The sequence below is a fragment of the Lepisosteus oculatus genome, chromosome 8 (assembly GCF_040954835.1).
Source record: "Lepisosteus oculatus isolate fLepOcu1 chromosome 8, fLepOcu1.hap2, whole genome shotgun sequence".
NCBI classification, from domain to species: Eukaryota; Metazoa; Chordata; class Actinopteri; order Semionotiformes; family Lepisosteidae; genus Lepisosteus; species Lepisosteus oculatus.
Genome location: NC_090703.1, coordinates 5,974,325 through 5,985,647, shown reverse-complemented (window position 1 = coordinate 5,985,647; position 11,323 = coordinate 5,974,325).

The following is an 11,323-nucleotide window of genomic DNA, read 5'->3' as shown; positions in this document are numbered from 1 at the left end:
CGCCAAGTAGATAAGGACTTTAGCTTAACGTGTCAGCTTAATGAGGCACTGGCTGGAAATTGTGGTGCAGAGAAAAGAGAACAGCCTACTGGTTCACGAGTAACACAGCATTAACTTGAGGCTCCTTGGAGGCCTCAAGTTCCAGTACTGAGTGGGCTCAACCTTTCATTGTCACGATTATAGTCCCTCCCCCTTAAGGGCGCTCCGGCTCTTTCACTTTTGAGTTTATTTTGTGCACCTGCTCCCGGTTCCAGCCTCCCTATTAGAGCCAGACGCTCACTCTGTTCTGGGTTCCCGTTCCAGGTGAGCCTGGGATCTAGAGCACCTGGTCCCGATCCCCCCTTGTTCCCCCCGACCCTCCACCGGATCCCACTCCGGTTTTTAATCCTGTTTGTCTTCGTCTCGGATGGACCGCCCGCCTTTGGACTTTTGCCTCGACTTGAATTTCCCTTTGGAATCAGTTTTTGATTGTGTGTCCCAGACTCACCCCACTGAACACCTGCATACCTTGGATATGCCCTCTGTTTTCATTACCAACTCCTGCATGCTTTTTTCCCCGTGTTTTCCTCACTCATCCCCGGATTGTGTTGTCTGCATAGGGTCCGGAAAGAACGCCTCCGTTACATCCATGGCTTCAGAGGTCTTAAACTACAAGGAGGTAACCGCTGCTGCAGTGCTTTCACTGTGAAAGTGAAGTCATGGCTGACTGACACTCCATAATATTTGAAAAGGAGATATTAGGAGAGATAAAGGGATGAATAATAAAAAAACAACAGATCTTTAGCAATGAAAGAAAAATAAGTTAATTGTTTTTTGTCATCATACAATATATTTTTTCGTGCTCTTGTAAAATCTTAACAAAATCAAGATCTATCCTAAATATGTAAATCTATTTCCATTCAAAATACCTATTAACTAGCATATACCAGAAAGGTTAGAGTAAGGAGAAAAAAAGAATATTTAGTTTAAAAAAAATAATTACATTTTTTTTTATTTTTTGTGTTTATTGAAGCCATTCTCTTAATAAGGACATCAAGAGGATTTATTAAGCTCCATTAAAACAGTCAAAGTTTTTTTTTTTAACAAAGTTAATTAACAAAGTTGTTGTAATAGTATGAAACACCAGTGGAGGCTATGAGGAGAACGTTGATGCTCCTAACATGTACAGTATACATAGTAAGAATCAGATTGTGTTTCAGACGTCTAAGACTCTTGCACAGCAGTGTAGATAGAACACACATCAGAATTCTTTCTGCTTGCTTTTGTTTGGATTTTTAAGCAGTGCAAAGCTTGTGTTTTGTGATGGTTGTGACTGGATGTTCTGGAAGACGAGATGTAATGAGGTCAAATGTATGTGATGTGCCCTCTTGTAAAAGATAACGTCTAAATTAAACTAAAATCAGCATATGTAATGTTCTAAGAGACCACTGCCCCCAGAAAACCTTCACTGCTGCAGCCTCGCCTGCTATAGTACTGTACGTGTATCTGAGCTGCAAGGCTCACAGCTGACCGCTGCCTGCTTCCTGTGCGTCGACTTCATCAATCAAGGGCGCCAAGTCATTACGCTATCCGTCGCGCTGTGATGGCTATTTATCCAAAACACAAGTTCCTGAACTTGAAACAATCGCCACAATTGGGAAAGAAGGAGATCGGTACGACTCGATGGGGCAAATGAAGAGGCAAACGAGTGTTCTAGGTTCCGTGGCGGAAACTCCGTGCGATCCTCTGAGAAAACAGTTCTTCGAACGTCGGCTGGATGATGAGATGGGCTCACTGGCCTCCCCTTGTTTGAAACTTTGCTTAAGTTAAAAACATGAAAAAAAATGTGACTTCCACGGGGCAAAAAAACAGGCTAATTTAGAATGATTTTAATTACATTGCCTTTGCACTACTGTGCAAAAGATTGAGCTATTTTAGACGCAATCCTGGTTTATTATGAGCACCAACCATTTACTCAAAGCCTCCTCTAGTATTTTCTATTATAACACGTTTTACTTTTATTAATACAATTTAGTTCCTGCCTTTAGCATCTTTAATTCAGATTGATCAGAATGAACATCAACTTGACCACAACGACTCAAGGTAAACTGTGCATGAGCATCTAAGACGAAGTGCTGTAGCAACTAATCCATCACATTTACCAGTCAAATCTAATTGACTCCTTGTCAGGTGTTCTTCATCATTGACATAATTTGTCCCTCTCAACACATCCCTAAAGTTGAAAGGGGGCCGTTTACTGAATACCAATCTGTCTGGTTTAACGTAACTTTAAAATGGATGCATTATTACTGGGAAATCACTATTTTTTTATCTGCAAGAAGTAGGAAATAGCGTGAAGAGTAGAACAAAGGAAGACGCATAAGGCTTCCACGGGTGCTTAAATGCATAGACGCATACCAGTATTCACAGATTTAAAACAGAGGTGCGGAGAATGATGATATGAATCCAGTCAGTTTTCAGACTACCATTGAAAGGGTTTTTATACTGTGCAGTGAAACCTCACACACGGAAAAAGCGTCTCGAAACGCCGACGAGGCTCTGGAACGAGTTTTCACGGAGCTCAAAGAGTTCAGAACTAGCTGGTGCCGTGGATCAGAATTTCAATCTCAGCCTGTCAGAGGCAGAACAGCGCGCATCAAACTCAAAGGAGCCTGTGACCCTGGAGCTGAAAACTCCCGCTGTAACGCCTGCATCGCTCACGTCAGAAGCAACCTCTGTGTAGCGCGTACCTGACTAAAATCAAAAGCAGGATTTTTCGTGGACTCAGGTTCCCGAATTTGGTGATTTACAATGTAAGAAAAAAAATAGCTTTGAAGGGTGCATGTCATTTTTAATGCGTGGGAAACTGAAACCGTGCATTGAATGTCCCCGTCTGCTTTTACCAAAATGTTTAAATGATTCGTTCCTGACAATTTCTTCGGGGTATAGAAAAATATTTGCTGCAGAAAATCTCAGTTGAAAGATGGAGTCAACATTATCATTGCGGTACAATTGAAATAATTTCCCCATTTGATATCGGGATATTTTCAAAGTAGAAAATTACAGGTATAAATAGGAGACATAAACTTGCTGATATGAGCTTCACGCTTCTTAGAATTAGGTCAATAAGTAAGTCAATATCATTTAGCTTATGCAAAACCAGTTAATGTGGTAATAATCCACTTATTTCCTTTATTTTACGTCCTTATTCTGTAGCTATTTTTGGTAGCACTTGCTCAGCTTACTGTGTGGTTGATCTTTGCTGTAGGTTAGAATTTAATTTTTCTCTACACTTTAACACAAATATTCAGCCTTTCCTTTGTGAAAATGCGAAGTAAATAATTCATACTAATGATATTGTATTTCTGAGGAAAAAAGGTGCAAGTGTTACTGCGCTGAACAAACAATAAAAGCCGTAATAAAAACACATTTCAAATCACACACCAGATAATTATACTAATTTATTATTCAAGCTTATACTTAAGTGGCAATATGTATTTATTTTGGTGTTAATGAACAGAATTCTTCTCTATAATAAACTATTTAAAAATTGCTTGAGAAATGCAAATCTTCCAGAACGAGTGAAGTTCTTGAATTCCTTTGGAGAGGAGAGACATCTAGTGGCCGCCTGATGAATTGACAGTTCTGTCATCTGTTGCTTGATTTGCTTTATAATATAGATAGATAGATACTTTATTGATCCCGTGAGGGAAATTGCAGTGCAACAGCAGCTTAACACACACAACACAGCCACAGTGTAACGAATTATATACTAATAGTACAATACATACAATACAATACAAGAGTTACTCACAGTCCGGACACACAAGAGGAAACTAGAACAGAACAGTACACAGAAAATCGTATCACACGTATGAATATAAATATAGATGTAACCATAGATATAAATATAAATATAAATGTATTGCACAGGTCCCTGGCATATATTGCACAAAAGTGGTTGTAAATGGGAAAAAGAAAAAGAAAAAGAAAGAGAACAGATGTAGCAGTAGATGTGTATATGCGTTTAGTCCAGAAACAGGTCACTGTCGCTGTTGCCTCTGCCAAGACGCAAGGTGGATGCGTTGTACAGTCTTATGGCAGACGGCAAGAATGACCTCCTGTAGCGCTCCCTGTCGCACCGTGGATGAATCAGTCTATTGCTGAACGTGCTCTTCATTCCTGCAAGCCTGTCATAGAGGGGATGGGAGAAGTTGTCCATGATGGCCTCCAGTTTGGACATCATTCTCCTCTCAGCCACTACCTCCAAGGGGTCCAGGTCAGACCCAATGACAGAGCTCGCTCTCCTGATGAGCTTGTTCAGCCTTTTGGAATCTACTGCTCTAATCCCAATTAATATGATCCAGATCCTCCCTCAGCTTAGTTGTATTCAACCTGACACTTCTTTTCTACGGCGGTTTAAATATCAGTTAAATTCTACATTTTGCATAGAATTTAGTTTAGTTTAGTTTAATTTTGTTCTATTTGTCTGCCGGCTTTGAAACATTAGGTTTTCCTCTGTCTTCATTTGCTAGCGAACCAATCCCCACTCACAAAACTAAGCCTGTCTCTCCGCACCTCTGTTTCTCACTATTTCTCATTCACAAGTTTATTCTGGAGCCTTTTAATAAACTGGGGGAGGTTTGTTAATACTCTGAAAATTCCTCAGGGTGCCTGTAGTTAGGGGAATGCAATCCAGTCTATGGCCACAAATGAGCTATTACAAAGAAAGAGGTGAAAAACAAATGCACACCCCAAGATAATAGAGATGCGTCAGTAGAATCAGCCAGGCGAACCCACACTCTCTGTACTCCAAAGCAATTTATGAACGCTTGTAACTATCTCAGCAAACACAAGCCTCCATCAGGGCCTTCGTCCGGAGGAAACGTTGGCAAGCGTCGAAAAATAAATTCTTTCGGAGTAGAGAAAGTGTGTGCCTGGTTGATTCTGCACTTTTCATGAATTAACTTTTGTCAGCAGCTCTGAGACAGTTGTGCGCAATATGCGGGGCTCCACAGGAGCTCAGTGCGCTGGGACCTTTGGAAGAACTGCGGCCCACTCTACACCTCCTAGCCCTCCTGAGTGCCTGCACTTTCGCACCCAGGGCTTGTTACAGCATCCTGAAATCAGCACCCTGCTTGCCAGGAGAATGCCACTCCCTTTTTTGGCACTGTGGTGACTTGACAATGGTCATGTCTCTGAGGGCACAGGTCTGGCACTCAGGACTGACTAGGGTACTGTCGGGGGGGGGCATGTTGGGAGGACAATGGCTTTTCCAATTTGGTAGACACAAATGTTGAAAAATGTTGCTTTTATTATTTCTATGACACGACGCACTGAGATTTCACTAGTGGAAGGTTAAAACCGAAAACTTTAGTTTACTGCTTATCAGCTGTTCTACCGAAAATCCCCTGTGGGATTGCACATCTGTATTGTCAACATTTCAGCCGAACACACCAGCTGTTAATTCCCTGAACTTATAAATGCATGTTAAATAGAGAGCTCAAAATTATCCCCCATTATTGAAAGGAGATTTACAGCAAAATACCCACAATACACCAACAGGCACTTGTCTTGCACTAATTGGGATTAAAGAGTATTTTGGAGGGCATAGACCCGAGAAATATACAGTAGCTGAATCACTCAGGGCCAATATCCAACGATGAACAGGAATGCAACTGCAGCCAAGCCCAGCCTTGAAGATTTGTGCAGGTGTGACCATCCCGGACGAACCCCCTCGCCGCTCCACCCCGCCAGTTCGTCCCGCATCACCTGGGCACAAACCCGGGTCTCCAGCGTAACGCCACAGGGAACCAGCCGAGTGAGCTAAAGGAGACCTCCCTCAGCCCAGGCGGCTGAGGTCCCTGCTACGCGCAGGGAGGGCGATGACATCACTGTGCCCAAATTAGCTCCGCTACACAGAGACGATCCTTCTTTCCACTTCCATTGGAATGTGAGAAATACATGATTCCCCCCACCTCCCACCCCACCCTGAAAGAAAAAAAATGAGAAAGGCACTCTGTACCCCAACAAAACATTTGCAAAGGGACCCCAGAAAACCACATTCTGCTAAGGCCGTTATATATGCATAATTGAGGGATTGAGCAGTCATCTAGTGGCACAAAAACAAAATAAGAAACTGAATTCAAATTTGGAAAGGGATCCTTTCTGTGGCCCAGCTTGTTCCATCCCGCTTTGGTCTCGCTTGTGACGCTAAAGATGTCCCATGCTCTTTGGAACAAGGCTCGTGGACTCTTACCGCCAGCAGCACGGATCTGGTATTTATCTCATACCGGCTCTGGTGCAGCCTTGAGCAGCGCAGAGCCCACTGTCGTCACACTGAGGCATCGTTCCAGGGCTTGATCCTCCCACGCGACTGCCAGCAGCAATCTGATTGCAGGCTTCCCATTCCACAGACCCCAGCCCTCCACTAACCGGAAAGAAATCTGGGAGCCTTATGGGACGTGAAAGTTTTCTAGAGGTACTGGTGCCCTTTGTCCTTTCATGCACCGTCCGTGAAATATTCTTGACTGCGAGACTAAACCCAACTAAGTGGAAATATTCAAATTGTTTTGCAAGCTATGGAACACTTTTCACAATAGTAGCAATTGCTCTTGCTGATAAACCAAACAAAATGCTATTCCCCAATGATTCGACGGATCTGCGTTTCCATTACTTTAAGATGAACTTGCTGTTCTTCATTTTTTGTACAGAATGTCCCTTTTCCCTGCGGTTCCAATACATTGTACAATGTATTCTCTGTTGCCATCTTGTGGCTATATCTCCTTATGGCAACTGCTTAAAGGCTCGCTAGAAGTTCACGAATAGAGGGCAAAGTGCTCTGATAGCAACTGAGACTGCAAGATCTATGCAATCTCATAGATTTATGAAAGATATTCATACTCTGATTTAATTACATATATCAATTTTTAATTCTTCTATAAACACCTTTACAAATTTGGCTGTGTATGTTATTAATTTTGTTTGGATTTTTTTTTTACGAGGTGCCAATGTCTTTCTGCAAAGTGAGAAAAGTATACTCCATTATATTTACAAGAAAGCTTTGCCATATTGCTGCAATTCAGTAGAATGCATTGAGATATGTGTGTAATGTACAGTATGTAGCCCTTTGATATGATTTTTATAAATCGTATTTTTACCGATCCCAACAGCCGATTGGCAGTTTGTTGGTTTCTTGAAGCCCATGCTCCGCATTGATTGTTAGAGAGTACTTCCGGAGGTGATAGTCCTGCCAACATTGCAGTCAGTCTTCGGCTGTATTATCTCCAATCTATCAGATCTCCAAAACAACGGGGGAAAAAAACACGATTCTAAAGTTTAAAAAACAAGAGAACTCACACAATTGCTTTTTTGAATTACTTTTTATAATTAGCATAATTAAATTATCATTAAGGGAAAGTAGAAGCAAGGATATTGCTCTTAATCATTGCTTTGGCAAAGTAATTATAACTTGGAAATGACTATTATTCATTAATGAATCTCTTTCGAGCACGATGGCTTAACGTGAAGAAGATAAAGGAACTCTCATCTGCCTTTTTTAATCACAAGCACTGAGAGAAGATCTATAAATGTCTCAATAATTGAAAGTAACGTTAATGTTAGTACCAATATGTTCAGGAGTCCTAAAGTATAAAATGACATCAAAATATAACTACTGTGCAATGCAAAAAATGATGGAGATACTCCTGGGTTCGTGCTTTATTCCTGAACATGTTTATGAAGTGCTGATGGTTCCCAGTCAGTATGTTGGTCACGGTGATGTATAACAATACAATTTTATTTATGAGCCCGTTTTAAGATTTGAATTAATCAACTGTCACGGGTGCAAAGGGTGGCCTTTCCTTTCTAACCCTGTCATGTAAACATATATTTGTTTATTTCTTCTTCCATTCTGTTCTGACTGGTTTTGACTAAGTCCACTGTCTTATACCGCCCGATAACAGGCCCGACCGGCGTCGCAATAAGCATAACCGATAGTAAAAACAGATTACAGAATAAAAATCGTGAGATGCAACATATAGCTTCAAAAGAAGTCTTGCAATCATTGTAGCTCAGAGTGTTTGAAAGCATAAACTGCGTCAGTTAACATAATAGTATAATTAACATGACAGTTGCAAATGAACTATGGAAGAATTCATTTTTAAAAAAGACATAAACACACTGCTTGGTTAATATTCACACATAGAGTCTGCAGAGCGTATGTCTTAGACTCCTTCTGAGTCTGGAAGGTGTCCGAGGACAGTACACGTTCCCAATCTGCAAAAAGCACTGATAGTCAAACAATTATTTCCAGGGGCTACCAAGTAGCACATTTGTTAAATCAGAACGTAGAAAAAATCACTTGTTCTACCGGTCTTAGCTGTAAGATTTGAGTTTTATCCTCAATATTCTTCATATAATTTAGCCTGCGATTTGAAGTGGTCGCAGGGTACAATATGCAGGGCAATCTTCTTACTTTGCACAGCGGTGACCTCGTGTGGATAAATAAAGAATTACAGCACAACAATTTTCGTGGAACATAATTGATCTCATTTTCACAGTAGAACGCCACCGAGACAATGCCATTTTTTACGAGATGAAAATGTGCCCATATTGATCCACAGTATTGAATCAATTGATTTTGCAGTGCTCATATTGATTCAGTAATGTTTGCACAAAGTAGGGAACTTCAGTGTCAAATTGTCCTGCACTGCTGGACTCTCAAGTCGAAAACTCAGCACTCCGGAAGAGCAGCCCAGCTCTCTTCAATTAGCAAAATACCAATTGAAGGTCACTTGTTATTACACGTTATCCAGATAAGAACCTAGAAGAGACTACAAACGTGAGGTCCCTTGTTTCATTGCAAATACCTTATGTTCTAAGAATGCCATTTATCCCTTTTAATTAATAAATAGGTTTATTTTCAGGAAGATACATATTTCTGTTTCTACATGCTATCTACATATTCACAGTCTTTATTGTTTATTATTAATGTCTCTTTACAAACCTGAGGTTCATCTGTTGTTTTCTTGTTGTGCTTATGCTAGGGCTAGAGTTTGAATGAGAAACAAGTAGCAAGAAGTAATTATTTTCAAATGATCTGATGTTGTGAAAAGATAAACACATCATGTACCCTATGGAAATAATCAGAAATCCCAAAAGATTTCCGATACTTTAATTGAATATGTAAAATGCACATCAACATCATAAGGATCAGATCATATTTCATCACAATTCCTTGCAATTAACAAGGCTCCACCACCATAATCTCAAAACTATCCACACCTGCAGGACAATTAACACACATTTCTAATTCCTACCTCATTAATTGTAATTAGATTTTCAAGCAACTGAGCTACACTTGCTGGTATTGTAATGATCCCTCTGGAGCCTGGCTTAATATGGTCTATTAATGGCACAAAAAGTTAATTTTCTTCAAGATCTTAATGAATCTATCATTCGTGATGTCTTTTTTATTTATTTTTTCCTTTAGCAAAACCAGTGTGTTCACATATTTTGTTTAAAGCTTCAAAGAAAGCCAGTGTTTCTAAAAATAGATTGCATCCATATGTTGGGGAAGAAAATAGTAAGACACAAAGCCTCTTATTTTTCAATTAATCAATTAGGTTATAACACTGTATTTGAATTAGCTGGCTGGCTTTAGTCAGTGTGCAGTTAGTATCATTTGTTAATTTTTCTCCAGCCACAAAACAATCAAGAATGGGATTGCAACTTCTTATCATTTCACACAGCCATGTTACTTCAGGTGTGGATGTCTAATAAATCGACATTTTATCTCCCTTAAATAAAGTGCCCATAAAAACACATACACAGAAAATACGTTTATTTTTATCACATATCTCTAGAGATAAAAAATAATAGATCACTTACAGTGCCTTGCGAAAGTATTCGGCCCCCTTGAACTTTTCAACCTTTTGCCACATTTCACGCTTCAAACATAAAGATATAAATTTTTTATTTTATGTGAAGAATCACCAACAAGTGGGACACAATTGTGAAGTGGAACGAAATCTATTGGATTTTTTAAACTTTTTTAACTAATAAAAAAATGAAAAGTGGGGCGTGCAAAATTATTCGGCCCCTTTACTTTCAGTGCAGCAAACTCACTCCAGAAGTTCAGCGAGGATCTCTGAATGATCCAATGTTGTCCTAAATGACTGATGGTGATAAATAGAATCCACCTGTGTGTAATCAAGTCTCTGTATAAATGCACCTGCTCTGTGATAGTCTCAAGGTTCTGTTGAAAGCGCAGAGAGCATCATGAAGACCAAGGAACACACCAGGCAGGTCCGTAATACTGTTGTGGAGAAGTTTAAAGCCGGATTTGGATACAAAAAGATTTCCCAAGCTTCAAACATCCCAAGGAGCACTGTGCAAGCGATCATCTTGAAATGGAAGGAGTATCAGACCACTGCAAATCTACCAAGACCTGGCCGTCCCTCTAAACTTTCAGCTCAGACAAGGAGAAGACTGATCAGAGATGCAGCCAAGAGGCCCATGATCACTCTGGATGAACTGCAGAGAACTACAGTTGAGGTGGGAGAGTCTGTCCATAGGACAACAATCAGTCTTACACTGCACAAATCTGGCCTTTATGGAAGAGTGGCAAGAAGAAAGCCATTTCTAAAAGATATCCATAAAAAGTCTCGTCTAAAGTTTGCCACAAGCCACCTGGGAGACACCCCAAACATGTGGAAGAAGGTGCTCTGGTCAGATGAAACCAAAATCGAACTTTTTGGCCACAATGCAAAACGATATGTTTGGCGTAAAAGCAACACAGCTCATCACCCTCAACACACCATCCCCACTGTCAAACATGGTGGTGGCAGCATCATGGTTTGGGCCTGCTTTTCTTCAGCAGGGACAGGGAAGATGGTTAAAATTGAGGGGAAGATGGATGCAGCCAAATACAGGACCATTCTGGATGAAAACCTGTTGGAGTCTGCAAAAGACCTGAAACTGGGACGGAGATTTATCTTCCAACAAGGCAATGATCCCAAACATACAGCAAAATCTACAAAGGAATGGTTCACAAATAAACGTATCCAGGTGTTTGAATGGCCAAGTCAAAGTCCAGACCTGAATCCAATCGAGAATCTGTGGAAAGAGCTGAAAACTGCTGTTCACAAACGCTCTCCATCCAACCTCACTGAGCTCGAGCTGTTTTGCAAGGAAGAATGGGCAAGAATTTCAGTCTCTCGATGTGCAAAACTGATAGAGACATACCCCAAGCGACTTGCAGCTGTAATCGCAGCAGAAGGTGGCTCTACAAAGTATTAACGCAAGGGGGCCGAATAATTTTGCACGCCCCACTTTTCATTTT